Here is a 12922-nt window from a genome sequence, read left to right as displayed (position 1 = left end):
GTAACGAAGATTTTTGTGAACTAAGTGATTCATGAAATGTATAGGTTATTGTTAGTCAGCGCCATTCTTTTGTAGGGATATTGAAATTCAGATTGTGTTGTGCTAAAAATATTGTGTGTCAGTTTAGTGTTGGTCAGAGTAAGTAAAGAAAGAAATGTCTGAGTACGTTCAGTTCTGTTCAGCTGCTTGAAAATCAAGTAACGTAAGAGGTTTATCAGCACAGTAATTCATAAATTGTTCTAAGGGGATGTTTCACTGTTATCATGTGTAAGTGCGAACAGTGAAGCATGGCGGAGCTGGGTTTACGATATGCGAGTGTTAGAGTTTGGGTACCTTTTTGCTCTCAAGAAAATGCTAAATTGGGGAAGGTATGAACACATTTTAGTGCACGATGTACTGGTCACAGTAGAGGAACAGTTCAGAGGTGATGAGTGTTTTTGCTAGCGTGAAGCAATGGTTTGTGAACAGTAACAGTCCTGATATGGACTCGCCTGCCCAGACACCCGAGATGACCCAAATGAAGCACCTTTGTAATGAGTTAGAACGCATTGTTCCTCCTAGCCAGGAGCGTTCCAACATCACCACCTCCTTTGGTTTCGGCTCCTGGGAACGATTACGTCCACAGACATTGACACCTTTTCGAAAGTGTACCCAGCAGTATTCAAGCTATCATAGAGGAAAAGGGTGGACACAGCCCTTATTAACGCCCACTATAGTTCAATTCTTTTATCTTGGCGGTTCGCGCATGCCCGCCCAGACGCGGGAGATTGCTGCGTTGCCAGTTGTACGCGCCAAGAGAAGCAGCGCCATAGTATAGTTCGCAAACTTACGTTTAGGGGGGAGCGCGCAGTTCATGAAGTAAAGCCACCACGGCCGCATTAACCCTTTCGATGCTACAGAGACGTGCTCCCCGCATTCCGCGATGTGCGCGATTTTGTCATCATTGCACTGCTCGCCTGTGCAGACACGTGGAGTTCCGACTGCTTTGACACACTTTATCATTCGATTTCACAAAAACTATTTGGCCCAAAAATTTGATTTTTACACATCTTCTTGACTAATACCTTCCCCCCATAAACGACTTACTTTTGTTTCGATGTTCAACACAGTTATTGTGCAGCATTCGATGTAGTAAACCTTTGAACGAAATTTTGAAGAGTTTGCAGAGATAAAAGTCCTTAGCGTATACTTTTCATATGGTCGATTTTAGTTGCCATTAGAAATTTCAAAAAATCACATTCAAACGAATAAAATTCATGAAGTAAGACACTTCGATATTGTTTTTAAAATAAAGAAAATATTAAGCACGGATCATATGTCTCCCGGAGGGTTTTAAAATGTCACGCAAAATACCGACAAACACTGTTGGTATGATTATGAATTACTGACGTTTCGTCGAAGTACAGTAGGAAGTAAACAATTACCACTGTTCTTTATTGCGAAAAAGCGGTTAGTGAGAATGATACAAACATCTTTCCTTGCTATCGCCTGAATTAGGAGGCTTATTGCTTGTTTGGTTTAATTAATTAATAAAGTTTGAAGCGATTGGTATAAAGAATGCTTTTTCCAAACTTTCTATAAAAGAAAGTCTGCTATCAAGACATTGCTTTTGTTCAATTACTTTATTTATGACTGAACGTTTCTAAAACTGAAGACACTCGTCCGTGCTCTGCACTGGTGTTGAGCTCTGTCAACATCGTTCTCTGTTCATTGGCTGACTGTGTTTTGTGACGTCAGATGCGCAGAACGAACCTAAACTCGGCCGCCGTCATAAATGACGCTCACTTTAACAGGTGTTCAGATGTTTTTGATCAGATAGTGTTTTTTTCTGCTTCTTCAGTCTATGAGGCCAGAATGCTTAGGTATCCTCCAACTGTAGGTTTAAGATGGTTTATGGAACGTAGGAGTACAAATGAGCACCTGCATGGTGACAGCAGTGACGTATACTGTTCCCAGTAGGAACGGATCATCAAGCAGCCAGACACTTCTACTAAAATGTAGACTTTCACGGCCGGAAATATCATGTCCATTATAATTATCCGGGCTGTTATGCCGTGGTCGGTTGATGAATTCTGTGTCGATTCCCAACGTTTCGTCTCCGACTGCGGGAGACATCTTCAAGGGGGTCCGTAGCTCAATGGAAGGTCCAACACACCCACTGGCTCGCTGCTGACTGTACAGTCTCCCGCAGTCGGAGACGAAACGTTGGGAATCGACACAGAATTCATCAACCGACCACGGCATAACAGCCCGGATAATTGTAATGGGCAGCCAGACACTTTGTTAGGCAGTAGCTGGTGGGGGGACGCTGGCCCACCACCCAGCTCTCGCCGCCCTCGTACCGACTAACTCTCCCCTCACCCTCTACCCCCAGCGACTCCTGCCGGGGTGTGCTGCTGCCGACGACAAATCGAAAATCAATCCCTGGGGGAGGGGGGAGGGGTGACGCGCTGCTCCGCGGCAGGTGCTCGCGAGAGCCAGTCCCCTCCCCCCCCCCTTCCGCACCACCCTCCCCCCACACGCCCCCCCAGAGCTGCCCTAGCGCCTCGCCTTTCTCCACCCTACCTCGCCTCGCCCTGCCTTCCTCAACGCCGCAAGTGGAGGCCGTCGCAGAGCGTCGTCTTGCCCGCTGGCACTAGGGCCACGGCTAGGGCTAGGGTTCCGCCCAATCAATTAGCCGCGCTGCTCGCCCTAACGCGACGCGTCTCCGATAGCGGGCCCTCCTTGAAGTACGCGCACTGCTTTACTGCTGGCCGTAAAGAAACCTCCCCCAACCCGAAGCCATGGGACCTTCATAGTCTCGAGCAACCGTTCGTCGCTTCAACAATTCCCATAATGAATTAAAAACTACTGTACTGTCGTAATCAACGTACTTACACTCTGCTACTGAACGCATCTAAAATCTGTCCGTGTATCTACATCTACATCTACATCCATACTCCGCAAGCCACCTGGCGGTGTGTGTGTGGCGGAGGGTACTTTGAGTACCTCTATCGGTTCTCCCTTCTATTCCAGTCTCGTATTGTTCATGGGAAGAAAGACTGTCGATATGCCTCCGTGTGGGCTCTGATCTCTCTAATTTTATCCTCATGGTCTCTTCGCGAGATATATGTAGGAGGGAGCAATATACTGCTTGACTCCTCGGTGAGGTATGTTCTCGAAACTTCAACAAAAGCTCGTACCGAGCTACAGAGCGTCTCTCCTGCAGAGTCTTCCACTGTAGTTTGCCTATCATCTTCCGCTCTTACTAAATGATCCTGTAACGAAGCGCGCTGCTCTCCGTTGGATCTTCTCTATCTCGTCTGTCAACCCTATCTGGCACGGATCCCACACCAGTGAGCAATATTCAAGCAGTGGGCGAACAAGTGTACTGTAACCTACGTCCTTTGTTTTCGGATTGCATTTCCTTAGGATTCTTCCAACGAATCTCAGTCTGGCATCTGCTTTACCGACGATCAACTTTATACGATCATTCCATTTTAAATCACTCCTAATGCCTATTCCCAGATAATTTATGGAATTAACTGCTTCCAGTTGCTGACCTGCTATATTGTAGCTAAATGATAAAGGATCTTTCTTTCTGTGTCGTCTCGTGGACGAATAGCGCGAGCTGGGTTTCACACGATCGTCTTTTTAGAAACCCATGCTGCTTCTTACAGAGTAGATTTCTAGTCTCCAGAAAAGTCATTATACTCGAACATAATACGTGTTCCAAAATTCTACAACTGATCGACGTTAGAGATATAGGTCTATAGTTCTGCACATCTGTTCGTTGTCTCTTCTTGAAAACGGGGATGACCTGTGCCCTTTTCCAATCCTTTGGAACGCTACGCTCTTCTAGAGACTTACGGTACACCGCTGCAAGAAGGGGAGCAAGTTCCTTCGCGTACTCCGTGTAAAATCGAACTGGTATCCCATCAGGTCCAGCGGCCTTTCCCCTTTTGAGCGATTTTAATTGTTTCTCTATCCCTCTGTCGTCTATTTCGATATCCACCATTTTGTCATCTGTGCGACAATCTAGAGAAGGAACTACAGTGCAGTCTTCCTCTGTGAAACAGCTTTGGAAAATGACATTTAGTATTTCGGCCTTTAGTCTGTCATCCTATGTTTCAGTACCATTTTGGTCACAGAGTGTCTGGACATTTTGTTTTGAGCCACCTACCGCTTTGACACAAGACCAAAATTTCTTAGGATTTTCTGCCAAGTCAGTACATAGAACTTTACTTTCGAATTCGTTGAACGCCTCTCGCATAGCCCTCCTCACACTACATTTCGCTTCGCTTAATTTTTGTTTGTCAGCAAGGCTTTGGCTATGTTTATGTTTGCTGTGAAGTTCCCTTTGCTTCCGCAGCTGTTTTCTAACTCGGTTGTCGTACCACGGTGGCTCTTTTCCATCTCTTTACGATCTTGCTTGGCACAAACTCATCTAACGCATATTGTAGGATGGTTTTGAACTTTGTCCACTGATCCTCAACACTACCTGTACTTGAGACAAAACTTTTGTGTTGAGCCGTCAAGTACTCTGAAATCTGCTTTTTGTCACTTTTGTTAAACAGAAAAATCTTCCTACCTTTTTTAATGTTTCTATTTACGGCTGAAATCATCGATGCAGTAACCGCTTTATGATCGCTGATTCTTTCTATGTGCTTGTCGTCATGTTTTATACGTTTATTTGGAAGGTGGGGAACCTCTTACAAGTTCTGAACTATGTGTAGTGTGCCTTTTCAAAGCTGAAAGCTTACTGTTTCGTCTTTAATACAAATCCTGGTGGCAAAACGAACTAATAGTATCGATTATCTAACAAGTTTAAAACACCTTGTAGTGGAATCGGCTTGATGGAATATAAAACTTGTAAAGTTGTTGCATTAATTTGAGGTGTAAGAGGTGCTGATATTCAAGACCATAAAAGTGGGTTAAAAGCTGTGAGCTATGTGAGGAAGTTAACCTTGCATTACTGCGCAACTGTTTCACCAGGTATCCAGTCTACCTTACCAAATTTCCAACCAGACTAACATTAATTATAATCTTGTAATAGTCATACGACAACCGGTGATATATATATATATAAAGAAAACTTAAATAAAAAGAAATAAATCAGTTTATATTTGGAAATTTATTTTAACATTGATCATTGAATTTCAGCATATTAAACTTGAGTCATAACTAAACTGGTGCCTTATTTAGGATTGTGAAAATGTGAGTTTGTAATCTTATGGAACACATCAAATATGGAGCCAAGATTGGGAGACTGCATACAACACTGCATTCATAAAATAACACACGAAGAACGTTGAAACATATGCAAGAGGAAATTAACCACAACCAACCGATTCAATTTTCACCCAAAGAAGTTATATGCAAGAGGAAATTAACCACAACCAACCGATTCAATTTTCACCCAAAGAAGTTACGTTCGTAGCGCAATCCTGTCCGTCATGTAATTACACACACTGGTAAACTAAATTCATACTAACTCTCTGTGAAATCTTCCTGAAAAGAATAGCTGAGGGCTACTTTGATGATTACACCATATGCTTCACGTGGTCAACTTGGTGTACACAAAGAGTGTAACTCCACAATAATTTTGATAATTAAAATAAATTAGATCGAAAAGCAATTTACAAAAGAAAAACCTCGAACTGGTTACTATCGTCTTGCTGTTAACCAGATGGGTCAAACATTTGTATAAACACGTGGTACTGGTCTTACAAAGTACAGGCCACGTGGGTTGAACATAAAGAAAAGTTGCTATATTGAAAAATATTGTCAAAACGAGACGTTATAATCTCAAGCACATTCGCATTTAAGATTGATGATCTTAGTTAGAGTTACTGATCAATACGTGGTTCCACTTTACTCACAAAGTAGTGGCAAAGCAACTAGCGGAAGATATTCTGAACTTCACACTCGAAATACACTGCGTTGCAATTTAAGATAACATTAGATATTTTAGAGCTAAACCTGAAATAAAGGTGATTAAATTTTCAGTTAGGCTGAACTTAAGAAATCCATTGTCCTACAGACTTAGCAAACACCCACTTAGCCAGAGATCTTACCACTTCAGGCGCTCGCCGCGGACAGACTGCCGTGGGTTCCTACCGAGCGTGCTTAACAGATACAAACAGAGGTGACCAGAGAGGCAGCTTCCTATACCAACATGACAAGGGACGGACAGGACCATACTAAGAATAGAAACGTCTCTGCTTTTAGAAAGCATAGCTACCTGTTCCGACGTTGGTCTTACTGTTGTCTAGCAGACAGGCTTGTCTGCTACCATCAAGCATGCAACTAGAAATACATCTGCTGATTCATCCTTTCACACAGAAGGGAAGGGGGATGACAGTATCTTATCATATACAGTATATAAAAGAAAGCGGATGTAGGTTCCGTATGAGACTGTGTGACATGAATAACATATAAACTGTGTTTTAAAGTGTAGTAGTGTGACAGATCATTCTTGTTTATGTGTAAAAGTAACACGTTCCACTGCTCAGTCTCCTCCCAGATAGAAACACCACAGTAAATTTAGAAGAGGAATTTATGCCGTAAATGACAACAGATTTCAGAAATTAGCATGAAAGGAATCCAACAGAGACCGTTCAAACTTCTGCATGCAGCTCCAGCCCAGCTTCCTTACCTGCCGCTTTAGAAGCTAGGACGAGCGATTAAATTCCAGCCCTGGTTATAATCATGGAACGTTGCGCAACGGAAACGAATTGTAGCGGGTAGGAGACTGGTGGATCGCTTTATCGTCGCAAATGAGCTTTATTCCGTAAGACATCATCAACTAGCCGAAAACAGTTCAACGACAAGAAGACGAGATGACAAACAATGAATGATTACCAGAATGTCACACAACAAGGTAGGGTCCCCTTAACACAATAGCTGTGTAAGGAATCAGGAATTGACTCGTGTGCGGAGGAATAATAAGGCATTGGCTACCCAGAAGTAGGCAACGTTATTATCCTCTCGCACATCTTACAGACGGACTTTAGAAACATTCTTCCCTGCTAACAACCGACCACTGTTTTAAGCACTTGTGGGAGAGTGATGAAAATGTACGGCCTAGCGCGGAATAGATCACCATCGATACCTAGGCGGCATACAATGTCATTATGAAACGTTATAACGATCCAAACCCGCGGTCTGATTACACTCGGGATGCTGACGTTCCACCTGACGAAGCCAATCGGGTTTTTTAACACACCAATAGTGCATATTACGGTGGTTTACCTGGCCATGACTGGTAAACGTGGCTTCATCACTAAACAAGGTACATGAGATATCTGAAATTTTTTTTGTGTCGTCAGTCTTCTGACTGGCCTGATGCGACCCGTCACGAATTCCTCTCCTGTGCCAGCCTCTTCATCTCAGAGTAGTACTTGCAACCTATGTCCTCTATTATTTGCTGGATGTATTCCAATCTGTGTCTTCCTCTACAGTTTTTACCCTCTGTAGCACCCTTTAGCACAATACAAGTCATTCCCTCACGTCTTAACGGATGTCCTACCATCCCGCCCCTTCTCCTTATCAGTGTTTTCCAAATATTCCTTTCCTCTCCGATTCTGCGCGGAGCCTCCTCATTCCTTATCTTATCAGCCCAGCTAATTTTCAACATTCGTCTGTAGCACCACATCTCAAATTCTTTCGATTCGCTTCTGTTCCGGTTTTGCCACAGTCCATGTTAGAACACCATGCAATTCTGTGCTCCAAACATACATTCTCAGAAATTTGTTCCTCAAATGAAGGCCTGTGTTTGATACGATTAGACTTCTCTTGGCCAGGAATGTCCCTTTTGCCAGTGCTAGTCTGCTTTTGATGTCCTCCTTGCTACCTCCGTCATTGGTTATTTTGCTGCCTCGGTGGTAGAATTCCTTAACTTCTTCTACTTCGTGACCATCAATCCTGATGTTAAGTTCGTCGCTGTTCTCATTTCTGCTACTTCACATTAGTTTCGTCTTAATCCAATTTACGCTCAATCCATATTCTGCGCTCATTGGACTGTTCATTCTATTCAGCAGATCGTGTAATTCTTCTTGATTTTCACTCAGTATAGCAATGTCATCACCATCAGCGAATCGTATAACTGATATCTTTTAACCTTAAATTTTAATTCCACTCCTGAACTGTCCTTTTGTTTCCATCACTGCTTCTTTCGTGTACAGACTGAAGACTAGGGGCGAAAGACTGCATTCCTGTCTTATACCTTCTGTAATCCGAGCACTTCGTTCTTGGTCGCCCACTCCTACTGTTCCCTTTTGTACATATGATATATTACCCATCTCTCCCTATAGCTTACTCCTATTTTTCTCAGAATTTCTAACAGCTTGCACTATTTTACATTGTCGAACGCTTTTCCAGATCGACAAGTCCTATGAACGTGCCTTGATTTTCTTTTTTTCTTGCCTCCATTATCAACCGCAACGTCAGAATGGCCTCTCTTGTGCCTTTACCTTTTCTAAAGCCGAACTGATTGTCACCTACCACATCCTCAGTTTTCTTTTCCATTCTGCTGTATTTTATTCTCGTCAGAAACTTGGATGCATGAGTTGTTAAGCTGATCGGAAGATAATTCTCGCACTGCATTAAAGACGGGTAACGTGTATCCACGGGACATGTGTCATGATGGTCTCTCCATTGGCAAACGGTTTCGAAATAATACCGCATTCGGATCTCCGGGAGGGGACTGCCAACTGGAAGGTGCCATGAGGAAGAGATTGAACATCTGGAGTATCTCGTTTTAAAGCATCAAGTAAGTGTTTATTTATCTCCACGATGCGTTTCACCTCCATCATCAGGTGGACTTGCATTTGTTAGTGTGATATGTGTGTGTTGTGTTACGAGGTTTTGGAGGAACTCTCTCTAGTGGTCACAGGTTCCTGTCACTGCCGTAATACGTCACATGCATACACATATGAATATGACAGTATAAATGTGATGTGTTACAGCAGTGAAAGGAATCTGTGACCAATGGAGACAGTGCCACAAGTTCCTCCAAAAAATCGTAACACTACGCACACACAGATGTCACACTATCAAATGTAAATCCACCTGATGATAGAGGTTTAAACCTTTGAAACGCATCGTGGAGATGAGTAAACAGTGACTGGTAACAGCAAACGTGTTGTTTCATTTAATATCAGTAACAGTCACCGTAAAGCCTGACCTAAAATGTTCGCATCAAGTGAGCATAAACGAGAACGACGAGAAGGCGACCTATCACGGCCTAAAATCGCTCCTCCCAGGAATAACAGGAGACATCGCGCACTTACCGGCAGCATTCAGACACGACCCCAGCGCTCATGCCTAGCTGTCCATCTGGGCCCCGTCCTCACCCCTCGCTGTCTGGGAAGCACTAGCATAGTTGGGGTCATACCGTGCTCCTCAGGAGTGGGGGAAAACAAAATGCCCTGGAAATGACCAATCGTACTCTCCTCCTCCTGCCGTAACTTTCTATCCTTTATTCTGTCTTCTGCCACCACCACCCTTTTGGGAGTGCTGCGGTCGCATCCACAGAGTGAGGGTAAAAGCACGTTAGATTTTAAAATATCCAGTCATCCAATTGCTTACAACTCTGCGCCCCTCTGCGTATCTCAGTTCTGACGATCTTCGTCGTTCCTGAAACGGCGCTCGGTCGCAGGTATGCAGGGGAGACATCTGGTAGATTTGAAAACTTGGGTCATGGGCCGTGTGAGGCATGTTTCGCTGCTCTGTTTTTGCCTTGAACTTCTCTGTAATCTCCAAAACTGCCTCTCTCCATAGAATCGTGATGAGAAGTTTGCGTATGAATTTTGAAAACGCCAGCGTTTCTCTTGTTCGATTCTGTGTTTTGCCATTACCCTCACACAAAGATCTCTTTCTCACTTCCAAAGTATGATTCTCTCTCCTATGGTGCAAAGTTTTCTGTCTTCCTCATGCAAGGCACGTCTTTGTCACACTTGAAGCAGCGTTCTCTTTCGGGGCGCGGGAAGTTTTTTCGTTACCATCAGAAAAATCAAAATGGATGGTCCCACCCGTACCGGACCTTTCCTTCCCCTACCACAATGATACGTTAATTCCCAACTACCTACCCAATCATTTAACTGCAATCGTATATGGAATAAGGAATGAAGTAGCAAAATGACATAAAACAGTCAGACACATCTTCCTTCCAGCAGGTTTTAAAGGACTCACGCCAAAATAAAATTGACAAGGCAGACTCTGGTGTGACACACAGGAGGCAAGTTTCGTAAATCTACCGGGGGCGTTCAGTAAGTAACGGAACACATTTTTTCTCGGCCACTTTTGGTTGAAATAATTCAGAATTTGTTGTGGAACGTCATGGAATAATCCCACTTCAGCCCCTGCAGTTTCATGAAGTTGCTATAGCTGGCGACGCTATGCGTAGCCTTCAAATTAGCGTCTATAACGGAGGTGCTTTCCAAGCAGAGAGCTGTTATCGAGTTTCATTTAGCTGCAAACCAGAGCATCGCACATATTCATCGGTGCTTACAGAATGTCTACGGACACCTGGCAGTGAATAAAAGCAGGGTGAGTCGTTGGGTGAGACGTCTGTCATCACTGCAACAAGGTCGGACAAACCTGTCCAATCTCCCGCGTGCCCAGCGGGCGCAGTCACCTGTACCTCCTGCATTGTTGGAACGTCTGGACACTCTCATTCAGGTGATCGACGGATCACAACCTAATACCTCCCTACACAACGGTACTAAAAGGTGTGTGCCCGTTGCTTCCTAGTTGGGGTTCTCAAAGTTGTGTGCTTGCTGGATTGGTCACCGCTTAAGAGAAGACCATAAAGGACCAACTGTGCGGAATTGCTTGCGCCTTATGACGCTCATCGTGACAATTTTTGGTCGAGCATTGTCACAGGCGATGAAACAACGGCTCATCAGCTCGAATTGGAAAAAAAAACGTAAATCCTTGGAGTGGCACCGCATCACCTCCCCTGCGAAGAAAAAGCTCAAAGCCGCACCCTCAGTCGGCAGTCATGGCGACGAACTTCTAGGACTCCGAATGTCTGCCATCATAGGGAAACAGTAAACTCTGAAGTGTATTGTGCTACCAACTGAAGAAATTTGGGTGTGTTCATCGCCACAAAAATACAAACTCATTTCGCCTTCTCCATGACAACGCAAGCCCTCACACTCGTCAGCACACCCCAGAGGAGCTCACAAAACTTCGTTGGACTGTTCTTCCTCATCTATCGTACAGCCCGGGTCTCGCACCTTCCGACTTCAATCTGTTTGGCCCAATGAAGGATGAATGCGGCGGGAACCAGTATGGCGATGATGGGGAGGTTACTGATGCAGCAAAACGTTGACTCTATGCCCGCACACCCACCGTCGTCGTGACTGCACAGATATCGCAACGACTTTTCGCCCCGGCAGCGGAGCTGATCTCAAAAGTTTGTGTATATATTTTCCCGGCTAGTTAAGAACCATTCCCTGCCATGTGAGTCGGGCATAAAACATCTCTGAATCACGTTGTGAATCTAGTCGTGTGAACAAGCAGTTGAAAATTGATCGCGTTTTTCCAGAGATAATTTATACACTTTCAACCACAACGGATCCAAAGACAGTTTTGTGTTTTATTACTCTGGGGTAAGATATCATTTGAGTTCCAGTCTATTTTTACTAATTTGTTTCCCTGAGTAATTTGATTTAGTTAACAAACTGCCTATTGGCTTCTATCTCGGGTTCTTCGGCCGACGTTCATCTAATGATTTTTCTGACCTTTCGCCAGCACGAGTGGCTGGCATTGTCAAAGCTTCACCCTCCATTGCCGGTGGTGAACTGGAGCCGAGCTCGCGGCCGCAGACTATCTGTACCTGGCGCGCCAACGTCCAAGGGCTTCTCCGCGGTCATTTCCGGTGCGGTTCTCCTCTTGCTACCTGCGACGGTCGTTCGCTGCAGTACGGGAAGCCAGGATCCGTTTACCTTAAGGCTTTCCCCTTTCTTGTTGAAACTGTTCGCGTGTTTTTGTATTTCTACAGCTTCTCTGAACAAGCGCGTGTGACAGTGGTTCTCTACAGCCAGAACTTCCCTGACGGCGAATTTTATTACGTGGTCGGTCTCATTCAGTGCGTGCTCTGCCACGGCCGATTTCTCCACCTGCCCCAACCTGCAATGTCGCTTATGCTCTTTGATCCTGGTGTTAATTGATCGTCCAGTCATTCCGACATAAACTTTTCCGCATGTGCATGGTATACGGTATATTCCCGACATTGCAAGTGGGTCTCTTTTCTCCTTCGCCGATCTAAGACACTCTTTGATCTTCCTTGTCGGTTTAAAAATCGTCTTTACGCCATGTTTGCGCAATATACGGCCGATTCTGTCCGTCACTCTGGGAATGTATGGCAGAAAGGCCGTACCCGACATTTCTTTTTCTGGTTTCTTACTTCGCCGAGTCTTTGGCTCTGTTACACTTCTAATGTAATTTGTGGAGTACCCATTGCTCCTCAGAACAGTTTCCAGGTGTTGCATTTCTCGTTTGAGGTGTTGCGGCTCACATATTCGTCCTGCTCTCGCTACGAGCGTACTAATCATGCCTCTTTTCTGGCTCGGGTGGTGGTTTGACAGTTTGTGCAGGTATCGGTCCGTGTGTGTCGGTTTTCGATACGCGCTGTGTCCCAGGTTTTCGCCGTCCCTTGTGACCAGCACATCTAGAAATGGCAGTTTCTTGTCTTTTTCTACTTCCATGGTAAATGTTATGTCGGCATGGAGGCTGTTCAAGTGCCTTAGGAAGTCACCGAGCTGTTCTTCACCATGGCTCCACACCACGAAAGTATCATCGACGTACCTGTACCACACCTTAGGTTTGCAAGTCGCCGAGTCCAGTGCCACCGCCCAAGCACATCGTATCTACGTCAGAATGGAAGAGCTTTTCTTCGTGAGCGAATATATACAACACGGAGAGACTTGGCAAG

Source organism: Schistocerca americana, chromosome 8, assembly GCF_021461395.2.
Source record: "Schistocerca americana isolate TAMUIC-IGC-003095 chromosome 8, iqSchAmer2.1, whole genome shotgun sequence".
Taxonomy (NCBI): Eukaryota; Metazoa; Arthropoda; class Insecta; order Orthoptera; family Acrididae; genus Schistocerca; species Schistocerca americana.
Note: the sequence above shows the minus strand (reverse complement) of the source record.